The following is a 17291-nucleotide window of genomic DNA, read 5'->3' as shown; positions in this document are numbered from 1 at the left end:
GTTTTTCAATTTTTTTTTTCAAATAAGAGCTCCATACAGTCTCCCCTTCTGTAAAACGGGTGTAATAATAGTAACTGGTAATGCTGCTCTAAACCTGTGATGGCTTACATCTCACTAAGAGTAAGAGTCCTGATGACAGCTTCCAAGACTAGATTCCTACAGGATTGGGCTCCTCATTACCTTTCTAACCTCATCTATGACTAGTCCCTCCCAATGAATCTTTCTGCTTCAGCCACACTCCCCTCCTTGTTATTCTGAAAACATATCTGGCCCTCTGCCCCAGGGCCTTTGCACTTGCCTCTACCTCTGCCTGGAATGCTCTTCCCCCAAATATCCATGGGGCTTCTTTTTTTTTTTTTAACATCTTTACTACAGTATAATTGCTTTACAATGGTGTGTTAGTTTCTGCTTTATAACAAAGTGAATCAGCTATATGTATACATATATCCCCATATCCCCTCCCTCTTGCGTCACCCTCACCCTCCCACCCCTCTAGGTGGTCACAAAGCACGAGCTGATCTCCCTGTGCTATGTAGCTGCTTCCCACGAGCTAGCTATTTTACATTTGGTACTTCTTCCTCCACTTCTTTCAGGCATTTTTAAAAGCCCTCCTCTTATTCCCTGACCTTTCTATGTATCTAACAATTCAACAAAACTACAGTAAAAAAAAAAAATCCCCCTTTTCTGCTTTATTTTACTTATTTCTCTAATTTATTGTCTGCCTTCCCTTCTTGAATGTAAGTTATTGTCTGTACTCCCCACTACACTAATGTAAGTCATGGCTTTTTGTTCATTCTCTTCTAGTACCGAGATAAGCGGCCCATCCTAGGCACTTCATAAATATTTGTTTAATGAATGAGAAGCATTGTTTTAAAATGTTATTGTGATAATAGATAACACATGCACACATGTATACACATAACATTTACATATATATAGAAATATACATAACAATCATTATTAACTAATATAAATATAAAGAATAACATGACAACCTTAAAAGAAGATATTTTTAAACACATTTATTGAATTTAACACAAGACCTTCTTCTCAGACTTGAATAAATACATCAAAGATTTCAAATTGCTGGTTTACGTAAGATTAATTAGTCAACCAGTGTGTTGAAAATAGTCTTTGTATTGTTGAGGTCTCACAAAATGGAGTTGATATTTGTAGAATACGTGTTTACAGGATGGAGCTTTAGGAAGAGAAACACCGTCTGGTTCAAGAGAAAGAGTCCTTAATAATACAAGACTGTCTCTAATTAAATAACACAGATGAAACAAAATGTCATGAGCAAAAGATGTCCTCTTAATTCTGAACTTCAGATTCTACCATAGAAATACATTCCCGAGAATAATTAATGTTGCCCCATAGCTATCACTTAGTACCCTTTGGGTCACAACTATAGAAGAGATGGCAGGGCAGGCGTCTCTCAGAGAGATTCATAGATGGCACTGCCACATTGGAATCAGACAAAAGTTAATTCCCAGTGAGACCTAAAATCTTGACTGCCGTGAAAACATATTCATTAAACGAGGAAGGAGATTATACTGATAGGAATTCATATTTTCATATGTTTGAGGTGAGATATTTTCATCACCATCAGATGTAAGAAAACATGAGATCTTATGAGGAGATTTTTAAAAACAAAACCATGTCATTAATTCAAGAAATGTGAATTGGAATACGCTTTCTCCAGCCAAGTCAATAGATGAATTTCTCACTGTTTACCCAGCAGCCACTTGGTGCCCAGTGCTTTGCTGAGCACTGGGAAGGATACAAAAGAAACTTCTGACATGATCCTTTCCTTTAAGAGGAGTGCAGTCTGTTTATCTGGGAAGGTAAAAGTAGTATCCAGGAAATAAGTCGAGAACAATTAAATAAGTTTTGCCAGGACAATTACAGGAGAACAGATGCTGTATGGAGCAGATCTCCATGGAGAAGGTGTGATCGGAAGTGATTCTTAAGAAGAAGGACGGGATAGGAGAGGCAAAGAGCTGGGGGAGACTCCAGCAGGAGGGCACTGGAAGAGGCAGTGAGCACGCCACATGGGAGAGGTCAGGGAGTAAGGCAGGACAAGTGGGTGAAAGGAAACCGTGCCGGACCGAAAAATCCAGACAGAGGAACTCGACTGTATGCCAATCAAAAGGGGAAACACTAAGGTTGACATCTGATCCTCTACCGTCTGTTCCACAGTCACGTCTCTCCATGAGACACAGATCTCAGAGTTCTTTAGTTGGAGATGAGAGCTATTGGACTTTTCCGAATCCTCTGAAAACAGCCCAGACAGGCCATTTTGCTAAGCCTGTCACTACAACCAAAACATGTTTCCTCAAGCACAGTGAATGCCATTCCACTGTTCAGATTTATGTCCGTTATAATGAGTTTCTCCTTTCTGTTAGTTGCTGCCCATTTCACCTCATACAGTCAACAGTAATAAAAATCTTCAATGATGTCCAGCCTGCAACCTTTGAGCCACTCCCGACTCAGACATAAGGTGTCAGAGCCTAAACCTGTCCCTGAGGTCAGGGCCCCTAGGCTGTTCCCTCTGATGTGTAGCCTATTTCCCCAAACCTATGATCTTGCTCCGAGCATACAACTATCCTCCTACCTCAGCTTCCAGAAGGTATTCTAGCTCCTTGGTCTCTCTTTTCTCCACTGGGGCTTGGAGTCGTGCGCTGAACTTCAGCTTCTCTGCTTGGGGCCTGGACCTGGTTCTCTGACCAATACTCTGCTTCTGGCGCCTGGACTCTTCTGTACTCACAGGCCCTCTTTCAGTACCGCCAGATCTTTCTGGAATAATGATAACTGCGAGTATTGCCGTTCATAAGGTGTATGCCAGAGGTTCTTGCTGCCTCAGTCTCTCATCCAAGAGATTGGATTCCATGGGTATCCTTGCCAGGTGGGCTGTTTAAGTTCCAGTGGGACAGATGGCCTGACCTATGTGGTGAATACTGTGAGATGCCATCCACACCCCCCTTTAATAAAGGACAAGTTGTCCTAACTGCAGGGCGTGCTGTCAGCAGACAGTCTTCAGTTGTTAGCCCTTCCAGGGTTCACCCCACTTGCAAAGCGTGGCCTTGCTCAAGTTCACTCCCCTTCTTGGAGCCGTCCACATAAAATGGATGGTCACTGTGAGACCAAAATATCTGGCCATCCTGGTCCAACTCTGAGAGGCCATCCTACCTCGATTAGTCTCTCTCTCTATTAAGTCATCTTAAGTAGATATTAAGCCCGGATACAGCTTGACCTTCCTCTCTGCTCTGTCCTGATTGCACAGGGGCTGATCCCCGGGGCATTCTCTGATAAACACCCCATACACTAAACACTGTCTCAGAGTCTACACCCTTGGGAACCCAATTTATACCATGCTGTGATTGGGTTCTCCCCTCAGCACAAGCCCTGTTCGGTTTCTTCTTACGGCCCTTTTCACTTCAATTCCTAGGTGAGGCATGCCTTTTAGTGGAGGTTATGGCCATTTCTTAGCTAAATTTGGGGGGACTTTTTTGAAGTATAATTCCCAATAAAAATAATTTTTCTCCTGAAAACTGCAAATTTAGAAATGGTCACAAGCTCACCATTAGAAGATCATTATAATCTCAAGGACCTTAAAGTCCCCAAATAAAGCTTTGGATAATGATCGTATTTTATAGCTGCATGATTTCAGCCTATTTGCACACTGTGATTGAACCCAAATATGAAAGACTCAATGATACTTAGCTTGGAGTAGGGGGTATTTATCTCTCTCCTTTATATAGGCTACAGCAGTGCTCACTAGCAATCATATGGTTCTCAGTGGAAAGCCCTCGAAGCTGTTTGGGAAAAGTGGGGATATTTTTGGTAGTCATAATGATGGAGAGGGTTCTTCTGGCACTTAATAGGTGGAAGCCAGGGACGCTAAGTATCTTGCAATAGGTGAGTCAATCCAATAAGTAACAAAAAACGAACCTACATCCTGAATAATTTTCTGTTGTCTTGCACAATATGCTTGTTGAAAACCAACTGCAGTTCTCTGAGCCTAAGGTACACTTTTACACATAAACACAAAGCTTTTCTCCCACAAATTTAACAGAAACTGAATTTTCTGGGAATGCAACTACCACATAATCAAGGGAAGATTATGCCCTGTTTTGTTCTTTAACTTTACCGTGTTATTCATTGTTTGGTAACTCATTTCACAGATGGAAAGCCACTCCCGCGTCTGAGTAGCCAACACATCAAAGCTCTCCCAGCCATGGTCAGTCATGGTGACATACATACAGGCAAGCTTCAGCCAACTTTGTTCCATCTTCTGGTGTAGTCCTGCCAAGCATTCACATTCTGAGATACATATTACTTTATTATTGATCATGCTCCTTTTTCTACTTTTTTAAATTACAATTAGAAAATTGTGTTGCTTTTTAAAACACTTTTATGTGTGTAGTAAGTTATATTAACTATGTATTTCATCTCAGGATAATAAGGAGAGTAATAAAATGTTTATAATAAAGAGATTATTGGCTGAGATAAGGTTGAGAAAATCCATGCAGAATATTTTCCCAGCTGTTTTATTTATTTATTATTATGCTTTTTTTATTTATTATTATGCTTTTCTTTTGGCTGCGCTGTCTTGTGGGATCTTAGTTCCCCGACCAGAGAACCCAGGCCCCAGCAGTGACAGCACCGAGTCCTAACCACTGGACCACCAGGGAATTCCCAACTTTGTCATTATTTTTTTTTCTGTCCACATATTCTCAGGGAGAAGGCAAAGGTATCTCTCTCTAGAGTCAATGTTTTATTTCTTAAGTTTCTAATTAGAAACTTACACTCTATAAAATGGTTTTAAAAAGACATTAGTAACATAAACCTTATCCTGTGCCATCAGATTAATGACTTTTATCTCAGAAGTTATTTGATAAGACAAAGTTCCAAAATAAACACAAACACTACCTGTGGTTACCAAGTCATTGAGAAGGTGAAAAGAGTTGCACCCCAAAGATTTCCCTATCAGGGACTTCCCTGGTGGCACAGTGGTTAAGAATCCGTCTGCCAATTCAGGGGACACGGGTTCGAGCCCTGGTCCGGGAAGATTCCACATGCCGCGGAGCAACTAAGCCCCTTCGCCCCAACTACTGAGCCTGCGCTTTAGAGCCTGTGAGCCACAACTACTGAGCCTGCATGCCACAATTACTGAAGCCTGCGTGCCCAGAGCCTGTGCTCCACAACAAGAGAAGCCACTGCAGTGAGAAGCCCATGCACCCCATCGAAGAGTAGCCCCCGCTCGCTGCAACTAGAGAAAGCCCACGTGCAGCAATGAAGACCCAACACAGCCAAAAATAAACGAGTAAAATAAATTTAAAAAAAAACAACCTCAATAAATTGAAAGGTTGGGATTGACTTATACACACTACCATATATAAAGTAGATAACTGATAAGGACTTACTGTATAGCACAGGGAACTCTACTCAATACTCTGTAATGGCCTATGTGGGGAAAGAATCTAAAAAAGAGTGCCTATATGTATAACAGATTCACTTTGCTGCACACCTGAAACTAACACGACATTGTAAAGCAACTATACTCCAAAAAACTTTAAAAAACCAACCTCAAAAAGAAACCTTAAAAAAAAGAAAAAGATTTCCCTATCATATTACCATACTTACGCTACTAATAAAAAGTCAATAAGAATAATATATAATTAAAAGTTGCATGCTTGCTCTTATTGTGCCAAAGAACTTTCTTGTAACCTTGAACGTTTCTTTCTGTGCTATCAATTTCAGTTAATATATAGTGATCAATCATTTAAAAGTAATTTTAAACAACAGTTATAATACCTTTTATTTAAAATAATATTTCTGGAAGTTTAAAGTAATTCTTTCCTTTAAAAACCTATGATGTTTGCGGTATTTATTGCAATTTTAGAAACAAGGTTAAGAAGGCTGCCCTGATCATTAGAAAACAAAACAAAACAGAAACCAAAACCAAAGGCAGAGCTAGAGGCCATCCAAGCCCTGTACACTCAACTCACTGAACTTGCTCTCATTACAGCTTTTGAAAATTAAGAAACACTGCGCTTGAAAATTATTAGCATTTTGGTTTAAAATTCAAAAAGAAAGAAAAGTTAATGGTAGATGAAAAAATATGTAAAAAGAGATGAAAAGATGGTTGAAAAAGAATAATTTCACCCTCCTAGAAAGCTCCTTGTATTCTTAACATGCCACTTTTAACCTCAGAGTAATCCATGGTTGCAATACTGTCAAATAACATATATCTGATCATTTGATATATTCCGTTCTGTTCTTCCTTTTGTACCCGAGAGGGTGCTCATATGCGTGAAGAGGAGACCAACCTCTAGGAGACACCCTTTTACTCTTGATGGCCTATTATACTCCCTTAAAAGCAGGATTATTTTGATGATGTATAAAAGTATTTTAATCTCACCTTGACACTGATCAGACATTTTCTTCAATAAAGCACAGAGGAAAACACTGTAATTATTCTTAAAATACTATAATTCCCTTCTCCAGGTCCTCTATTGTGAGTATTCAAACACAACACTTCTTATCACCATCTCCAAACCCCCTGCCTACACACACACACACACACACACACACACACACACACACCCCTTCTTTCCTATCTTTACTAAGAGAGGAGGGAACTTAAGTATTAATCAAGCAGCAATATATGGTTTTTCATTAAATTATGTGATTCTTCCTTTCTTTAAGGAAGAAAAGATCCACTTGGGTACTCAGTAAACAGAGGCAATGTTAGTTGGTTTATGCATGTTATTAAATGCTCTACCTGCTTTCTGCACTTCCTAATGTTCTTTAAAAGGGGCGGGGAGATGATTAAAGCAAAAGGATGGTTCAAGGTGGTTCCACAGTCAACACTCATACTTTATTAAACAAATATGTACTAGGTGCCAGAAACTCAATTTATTATTATTTGACCCATATTGCAGAGGTGAGCAAAACCAGACTCAGTCACTAGGCTCACAGACACTGATCAACTAATTAAACAAATAAAGGCATTATAAAACTATGGTACAAGGTGTCATGTGAGACGATAAAAGAGCAAGAGGTGCCTTGGAGGAATCAGAGAAGGCTTTCCAGAGGAAGTGAAGAATAAATGGCCAACTAAGGTCAAGTAAGAGATGACCAGGTAAATGGGGGGAGGATGATGGAGGGATAGGGTTCTTCGCAGAAGAAAAAGAAACCATTTTTCAATGGTCACGTAGTGGAAAGGAGAAATGACTGGCTAAAGAACTGAAATATGCCCAGTGTGGCTGGACAGCAGCATGTGAGTGGGAGTGATGGAACTGGAGGCTGATTAAGTGGACATCAGACTACACAAGGCCGTAAGGGGCTGGGAAAGGAGGCTCTCGATCTCTATTCTTAGAGCACCAGGAAGTCACTAAGGAGTTTATTTACATGTAAATGATAAAACAGTAGCTTAAGCAGCAAAAAATCTGCCCAATTTATAAAAGTAATTAGAAATATGGCACTTAAAAATATTCTACAGATATTTGCAAGTTGATCTTTGTTGGAAAACATAATAATTATCTACCTAATCATCACACTTTACAGTTCAATGTCAACAGTCATGATTCCACAGACTAAAGAGAGAAGAAAGGAAGACAACTGAAGAAAAATCTGAATATAAGTACTTGAACTGAATTAACTGAATTGAGGAATATATAATATACAATGTAAATAAATTATGCATATGTATTTTATATTAATAATTTGGTAAAGGAAATTATCTAGTTTAACAAAAACTTACAATTCTACATTAAAAATATAACAGAAATGTATAAAACCAAAAATTTCATACATTTATAAGCTAATACCCACTACACGGAAAAGAATAGATGGCAGATTTGAAAACTCAGTGTTTAAATCCATGAAGTTTCCCTAAGTTTTTGATGTTATCGCTTTTACCTTTATCTAGACCAGAATCGTTCATAGTAGCACAACTGAAATGGACTTATTTGTTGAGTGAATTAATGAACTTTCTCAAATGTTTAATATACAATAAAGCAACCTAGGTAATTTAAAAATATTGTGCCTGTTTATAGTAGCTGCTGTTAATAACAAGTTGAAGCAGAGAAGCAATGCGCAAATGTTTGCCTTTTCTCTGCCTCGAAGCATATCAAGAATCCACATTTAAGAAGGGAAGGAGGGAAACTCAGTTTCATTCCACTATTGATCTATCAGACAGGAACTTAATCAATCTTCTTTATAAGCTATTAAAGCTGAGCTTGAGAAATGAACTCACCTGATGCATTCAACATTGATTGCCTCTTTCTAAAGACTGAATGCGTCAGTCTTATCTACTACTACAGCTGTGATTCAATTTTTAAGGGGCAAGATTTTCCCTTCATTAGTTTCCCCAAAATGCTCCAATTAAGAAAAAGCAGTTTTGATAGTGGTCCACAGTGAATGACAAAAACAAAATGAAGACCATCACCCTCAATTTCAGTCACAGCCTCCAGAGAAAATGAGAGACCGAAAGCACACGTTCACCAAAGGAAATCCAGCACTAGTCTCCCAAGACCCTTCTCTCGTGTGAATTCTGGAGAATGCTTTGGCAGCATAAACTAAAGTTGAGACCTTAAGCTCAAATAAATCTTGCAAATTCAAAGGGAAACTCAAGGCAGCTATAAATCTGTCTTTACTGCATAGACATTTCAGCCAGGGGCTTCTATATATGTAGTATTAGGTTATGTGACATCCCATTCAGCATCTAACTACCTCATACATAGAGGCAGAGAGGTCATTTTATACTTACAGGGCACCCCCAAAGTGCTAGATGCTATACACTGAGGGTGGCAGGAGGGGGGGCGGCCCCACGTTTTCAGTTTATTAGGAAAGGTTAATAGCACAAATCCTCAATGACCAAAGAGAGTTCCCTTCGGCTCAGCTTTCTGGTTTCCATTTCCTCTTTCTAGGTCCCCTAACAGTCAAGAAATTAAATACTGGGAGAAGCAGCAATAAAGAGTTGTCTCTTGAGGGTATCTGCCCAGTTCAATATGGAAATATTGCCAACCCCCTAATATAATAAGAACAACATTTCCCCCGGATTTGTTGTTAGCTTGTCTTCCTGAGGTAGGTAAGAGGGGACAGAAATATCTAGTGCAAACCCCAACTTCTCCTGCCTTTCTCTCTCCTCTCTGCAGATGTAACACAGCTCCATCACGGGCTTTTGGGTGGCTTTGACAGGGTCTGATTTTCAATGGCTCCCCAGTCATACTCACCTGAATCCTTTCACAACATTCCTAATGAATTCACCCACAGGCAGGGACTGGAGCAAAGTACAGAGAGAAGCAAAGAGCCTAGGGCAACATTCCATATCAGAACTCTCTCCTGCACCCTCCCTCCCAACTGTCTTCTGGAAGCTTCTCTAAAGCAGGTTAGGAGAGGGATTAGATGGAGCCACACTAAGGGCCACACAGCCACTGGCTTGAATTCCTTCCTCAGCATTTTCACCAGCCTCCGAGCTCTTCAGCCTCATTCTCAGTAAAAGAATCAACCTCTTTGCTATTAAAGATGCTGTTCAATGTGTGAATTCCCTTAGAAATCCAAGGAGTTAATGGCCTCAATATTTCTAGAACACCTAATACATTCAGGAGGATGGGATGCAGTATGGGGTCTAATGTTTATTTATTGCAAAAGTCAAGAATAGCTGGAAGTCCATTAAGAGGATGTTCAGCAGATTATATTAATTTGCAATTAATTTTCAGTGGTATTTATGAGAGAACCCTTTAATCAGCATAATTCAGACTTTGGAAATTATAATATTAACTAATATTAATTAAATAATAATTTATAAATTTCAATAGTTTTAATTATCTTTTGATTAAATTACCTGTTAGTCAATTCCACACTGCTTTTGATATTAATTAGCTAGCTTAAACATGATCTACTGAAACTACTCCCCCATGGATTAAGGCATATTGTCTAAACAGGTCAACACTGAGATACTTAAGTGTGACAATTTAGATTGCCTGATTAGGGAAATTAATTGTTTAAGGCACTGGCTTTTTCATTCTCACTTTGCCAGCGGGTAAGGTCTTTAAAATATGCCCTGGGTTTCCCTAGGCCCGAATTCTGAGACAACCCACATTCTGTTCTTCCCCCTCTCATCGGTCCCCCACTCCTTCTCTATCCTGTTACGGAACATTCCAGTCTTCTGAGACCTAAATTAGTGTCAGCCTATTAATCAGCCAACAAAATATGTCAGAGGAAAATGAAGTTGCAATCCCACCTCCCTCTACAGGCCGATGGCTCTGCCCCTCTCAGCGGGCTGTCTCTGCCCATGGAGCTGGGACCACAGGGCCACAGCCCAATTTAGGCCTCCTCTGTGCAGTGACAACCAGCCCAGACCTCATTTTTTTTTTTAATGTTAATATTTAATTTAAAGCCACCGACCCTCAAGTTCTCACAAATGAGCGCGGCATCCCTGCACGTGTTGCCCTCTCGCGTTGGCTGGAGCCCCAGCGCCCCCTGCCTCCACTTCCCAACCCCGTCTCCCTCTTCAGAAGTTCAGATCTTCTGAAAATGGGTCTTTAGGAACAAGTTATCAAAGTGACAGTTCAGATTACTCATGAGTGTCACCCAAAAAGGCAGAGGGATATACACTAAACAAAAAAACAAAAAAAATAAAAAAAACACTAAAACAAATAGTAAGAGAGGGATTTTAATTTTTTTTGCCCCCTGAAACACAAAAAAAGCATACTGGTTTCCAGAAGCTCCAACTGACCATCTCCTCTGAGGAAACACCAAGTGAGTACTGAGGCTCACACCAGCTAAGGGGACATAACTTTGGTCACAGATAGTTCTGATACGGGGGGAAAAAATCCTCACCAAGAAGGTGTTACAGTTTTTACAAAACAGAAGGTGCAAGTGGTCATTTTAGGTTATTCATATTATAACATGTTTTATATGCTAAATAATTTCATCCCAGAACTCATTATTTACAATGATTTATGAGGATAAATTATATTTTAGAGCCCTTGACTTTCTCCAGACTGTATCTGATATGAGTGTCCTGCACTAGAGCTGAGAATAGTACAGTACTTGCACATGAAAGCCACAGCAGCACATGAAGTAAAATAAAATTTCACAAACAAGAAAAAAAAGAATTTGTAATTTCCAAGTGTTGGCTGTTACTTCTGACTTATGTCACATAGTTTTGCCATTTATATAAGCTAAGCCTCTAAAATGTGCACATGATATAAGAAGGGATATATTGCATACTGCTGAGTTATTTTTGTATCTATTATGGTTTTCTGTAATTCAGGGTCCAGTGATTTTCTTTTGGTTTTACCTTCCATTGCTTAGCCTATTCTTAAAAAAAAAGGAATGAGTTGTTTCCTTACCAGACACAATATAGAAAATTCTTCTCTCTACGTATTATACTTGGAAAGAACATAGTTGTTTGTTTGTTTTTCCAAAAAGTGATTTTAAATGACTTGTAATTATTTGAACAGTGTTAAACTTACCTTCATGGTGTATTTCTGAATGGATGACTGATAAATTGTTCAAATGACAGGGAGTTTTTGTATAAATACAAATGACAAATTCTGTTAGTTATTTTGATAAAGGGGACAGGGAGTGGGAGGGATAGGGACGAATGACCATAACATGAGAATTTTAGAAATATATAATTTTATATTTATTCAATTCATAAACATGAAATCATGAGTTAAGAAAAAAGGAATTGACTGTCTGAAAATACGTGCTCTAACAAGAACTCAAATCTTCAGTTACACAGCACAAAGAGAAAGCTAACTACAGGTGGGGCTCATTGGGAAAATAGCACTTAAAATAAAGCTACATCTCAATTGGAAATCACTTATATATAATGTGTGAAATACAAAATACCTGAAAATAACCATAATGAGAAAGGTCCAGAAATGGAAAAAAAACAAAAATTCCTGAGCTATAAAAAAGACTCAAATAAATGGAGAGACATAGTTCTCTTGAATTGGAAGACCCATCATTGTAAAAAATGCAAAAAGATTTCCAAACTAATACATAGCTGTACATAATTTCAGTTAAAATCCAACTTTTTTGAATTGGTCCTTCAAATGTTCATCTGTCAAAACTAAGTAAGAAGAATGGGCAATAATCAATAAGAATTTGAAAAGAGTATTGGGGAGGGAACTGACACTGTCAGTTATTGAAACGGATCACAAAACTATAATGGTTAAAGCAGTATGATGCTGGTTCCAAAACACCAATCATATAAAGGGATAGAATAGAAATCTCTGCAAACAAATGCAAAAGGATACTACTGTTCACTGTTACAATGATGGCATTTCTATCAGTGAAAAAAGAAGCAAGGTCCTGGGATCTTTGGTAAACTATTTGGGAACGAAAAATGTGTCACACTTATATGACATTATATTAAAAAGAAAAATCATTCCTCCAGTAATCTTCCAACAAAATTTTTATCAAGTGCCTCTATGTTCTAGGCACTAGTTGCACTTCCCAGGTATAGAACAGTGAAGGAAGGTAGGAACGGCGGTGGGAAGGCAGGAAGGAAGGGGAAGGGAGAAGGGAAATCCTTGACTTATATGAGTTCATATTCTGGAGCAGTCAGACATATTGGGGCAACCAGATAGTTAACCAAGCAACCAATTAACCAATAATATCATTTTAGATAGCAATAAGTGCTTTGAAGAAAACTAACTATACTGTAAGAGTAACAGGAGACCTTCGGATAGGATGGTCAGAGAGGGCGTTTCTAAGGAGCTGATATTTCAGAGGAGACCTAGATGAAGTGAAGGCACAAACTGTGTGTTTGGGGGCAGCGTTTTCCAGGTAGAGGTAACTACAAGAACAAAGGCCCTGAGTAGCGAGCATGCTTACATGTTCAACAGCTGCCAGTGTGGTTGGAACCGGGAAGCGGGGTGGGAAGCAAGGAAGCCTGGAGCCAGGTCATGCAGGGTCTCACAGGCCATGGTGAGAACTTAGCATTTTGTACTATGTGTGACTGGGGGGGGGGGGGGGTTGACATGATCTAATTTACACTTTGAGAGTATTACTTTTTTGTGAAAAGTAGACTATCAGAGGCCTGACTGAAAGCAAGGAGACCTATTAGGAACTCTTGCTGTGATCCAGGTGGGAGTTGTGGTGACTTGGAGATAAGGTAATCATAAATGGTTGGATTGAGACTTCCCTGGTGGCGCAGTGGTTAAGAATCTGCCTGCTAATGCAGGGGACATGGGTTCGAGCCCTGGTCTGGGAAGATCCCACATGCCGCAGAGCAACTAAGCCCGTGCGCCACAACTACTGAGCCTGCACTCTAGATGCCGCAAGCCACAACTACTGAGCCCATGTGCCACAACTAATGAAGCCCGCGTGCCTAGAGCCTGTGCTCTGCAACAAGAGAAGCCACGGCAATGAGAAGCCCGCGCACCACAAGGAAGAGTAGCCCCCGCTCGCCGCAACTAGAGAAAGCCTGCATGCAACGAAGACCCAAAGCAGCCAAAAATAAAATTAATTAATTAATTAACTTTTTAAATAAATAAATAAATGGTTGGATTCAGGACACTTTGAGGGCAAAACCAACAGGATTTGCTTATATATTGGATGTGGGACATAAATTATCTGCATGATGCAAGAAAAAATAACCAAAACAATATCATCATATTGATAATATAAATATTTGAGCCAAAATGAAAATCTTGGAGAGAATACAAAATAAAGGCTTTTCAATACGCAGAAAAAAATAGTTTTTTCACTAGTGAAAGAATGGTTGATGATTCCATAAATCACGTATTCAGAATCTGAGAGGCAGACAATTACTTTAAGGTTCTGTAGGAGGCGCCATTGTCTATTGAACTTTAGTTTCCTCTTCTGACCTCTGTCCCCGCTAGTAGATGCTACTGGATGCATTAGAATGGAGTTCATAATAGGGAAAAAAAAATTAAATCCATAGTACCCAAAGTCTCATTTCAATAATTATTTTCAACCTGAGCAACCATCAGCTGCTTTGCCAGGGGTGCTGACAAGGTGACACAGTTGATGATTTAAATTTCTACTCCTCTTATTTTCTCTGCTCATATTCTAGAGAAGGGGCTATATGCTGTGAACTGGTCAAAAATTAACCATCCAAATAAAAAATAAAGATGCGATGGTGGCACATATTCATGTGATAAAATAATTACATTGTGCTTAGAACTAGCTAAAGTCAAGTTCAGCAACAGTGCTAAAGTTTTGTCACAATTCCTAGAAATTTTTAAAGAAATTGTGATATTTAACTAAGGATAACATTACATTTGCTTCTTTGAGTTTACTGACATAATTATTTTTATTTGATTGAGGTAAAGATAATATGTAATATTATTACACACAGTCTGACTTACCAAATGTTATTAGAGAGATAAGAAATAAAAATTGATCTTGAAAACTGAGCTAAAAATATTGAATTTGAAATACTGCCCTTTATTTTCGAGCATATGTCTATATTCATATCCTTACATATGTCAAATGTTCCCACAATACCTAACTATTAGATGTGAGATATACAGATTTTTCTCCTTTCTGACTTTTATCTAAGATTTTACATAGCTCGTAATAATATGTCAACAAAATTGGTGATTGTACTTTGACTTGTAAAATAAAACTCATTTTAAGAGTATCATAAATCTAACAGAGCATGTCTTGTGTTCTGATTGGTAGAAAATTGGATATTAAACACAAGGGACAAACTGATCTTCTAATTCTGGTACTTGAGCAAATACTAAAAGAAAAAAGAAAAGGAGAGAAAAAATCATTACCTGGAGTTGATAGTTTAACTGATCATGATCAATTTGAAGTGCTTATTGCTTAAGTAAATGACCTTTGGGGTGACTTCATTAGCTCCACATACTGCCAAAGGTTATATCTGAATTCAATTTTATGATTGAGTCTAGGCATATAAAATCTCCAAATAGTGTGAAAGGGTGTAAAAAAAGAAAACAAAAAAAACAGATTCCTTCTGAGACAAAGACTGGACTGTGAAAATCCTGCATGCTTCTCTAATTACTGGCTTTTTGTGTGAGTAAATATTTGAAAAAGGAATGACAGTGCTCTGATACCGTCATCACTCTGATGTTTGCGGTTAGGGAATGACTAAAATTAGCTACCAGTTCCAAATTTTTAATACTGTAAATTACAGATTTGGTCCCCCTGGATCTATTTTATTTGTTTGATGAAGTCTCTTCACCTTTATAGAATTGTAATACCCTATGATGGTTTGATAGAGTTCTACCTTCCTCTCCCTCTTAAAAGTGCTACAAAGCATATGCTTATTATTTTGTTAAATTAAGATACGTCTTAAATGCTTGTGGAAAGAATTTTACACGCTTCCTTGAGTCATACCAGGCAGAAGAACCAAGAAAGGATGTTTGAAAGAAAGATGAGGCATAGAAACTTCCAATTCTCACATGTTATTGGTAGATGAAATAGGGCCAAATGTTGTATCCCCAAATTAGGAATAATAGGGTTGGAGAAAAACTGCAGAAATTAATTTTTTTAAATGAAACTCTATTTTTATCCAACTGACCTTGAAACCAATATAACGATTCATTTTTTTGGTGTTTCACCCTCTTCATATTTCAAAAACCCTATGATAGTCCCCATCTTTTCTATGAGTCTGTTTCCTAGTGAGTCTCTTGCTTCAGAGTCCAGGACCACTTTTGTACTCCTTTCCACTCTTGTGATCCCCCCCACCCCCGCCGGCCACCTTCTTCTCTGTCCCCATGGCAGGCCTTTTCACACCCAGGGCCGCTTGCTACAACCTCAGTCTCAGCCTCTTCCAGAGTCTTCCCTGTGGTCAAGGACCCGGTCTGTGGCAGCAGTGGTCAAAGGGGAAGGGAGGAGGAAAGGATGTGACCCCCTCAGTAGTCCCTCTTTCCTTCCTCCTCTACCTCACTCTGGCACCCACATAAAGGACTTCACTCCGTAAGTCACTAGATACACGACTTAATGCAATTACACTGCATCTCTGAACCACCTCAGCTTTTTCACCCAGTGAGACTCAAAACTTCTGCTCTGCCTGCTTTAGTAGGGCTGTTAAGATAATGCTTATCCGTACACTAGAAATGAAATCCTCCTTTGAGGTCTAGCCTTGCTCTTCTGAAGCCCAGGAATTTCTTCTTATTTACCCAAGTTTCTCAAGTCCTTCTCTGAGTCATTTGCCTGTTTAGGAATAGATACTGTTAGTATTATTTATTTTGTTGCATTTTCTCTGGTCACTTGCTACCTGAAGCAGATCTTATAATGTGTTTTTCTTTCCTGATATGAAACCTAAAACATTTTGGGGTGGATGGTTCATTAAAATATCAATTATTTTCTGCCTTTGAAAGGCCAGAGGGCTTCTCGTTTGTCATCATCCCATCCCACCCTTCCTCCTTCTCAGGCAGTGGGATTCCACGGTAAGTTCTAAAGTTCTCTTTCGTCACCCAAAGAGAACAAGACAAAGTTCTCTTTTTTTTTTTTTTAATTTTTGCGATACGTGGGCCTCTCACTGCTGTGGTCCCTCCCGTTGCGGAGCACAGGCTCCGGACGCACAGGCCCAGCGGCCATGGCTCACAGGCCCAGCCGCTCTGCGGCATGCGGGATCCTCCCGGACCGGGGCACGAACCCGTGTCCCTGGCATCGGCAGGCAGAATCCCAACCACTGCGCCACCAGGGAAGCCCCAAACAAGTGCTTTTTAAACCGTATAGAAAACATTTCAAAATATTTGGAATAAACCACTTTGTAGCCAGGTTGATGGGTTTGCTTTTTGGTAGAGATGGAGAAAAGGAGGAAAGATGAGGTGACTAAGAATGTAGAGTACCTAAGAATGTAACCATTACTACAGTCCTTCAGATGCTACAAATCATAGGCTATGATTGCTAGCAGGAACCTAAACAAATGACATCAGCCCTCTGCTACAGGTAAGGACACTGAGTTTCTGAGAGGCCACCTCCTTCCCTAACGCAGTCAGGAATACACACACAATAGAACCAGGCATCATGCCTCGGGCCCAGCATCCTTTCTTTCCTCGAGCTCATGGTGTCTCTCAGCTGAAGTGTCTATGCTGTGATATCTCAGAGAAAAAGCAATTAAGTATAACTATCCACACAGCTGAACAACAAAGGTACATGGCTTTTATACAGCAAGGTACAATCTGGTGGAAATACCACTTCCATCTTCAGCTGTTCAGATAATTAACACTGTTAGAGTGCTTAAATCATACTCACATACATTTAATAATTCCAATAACCCTATGAGAAAACGTACTTTCTCTTGCCCAAAGCCACAGAGCAAG

The sequence above is a fragment of the Leucopleurus acutus genome, assembly GCF_964270905.1.
Source record: "Leucopleurus acutus genome assembly, chromosome: 12".
Lineage (NCBI taxonomy): Eukaryota > Metazoa > Chordata > Mammalia > Artiodactyla > Delphinidae > Leucopleurus > Leucopleurus acutus.
This window is presented reverse-complemented; position numbering follows the sequence as displayed.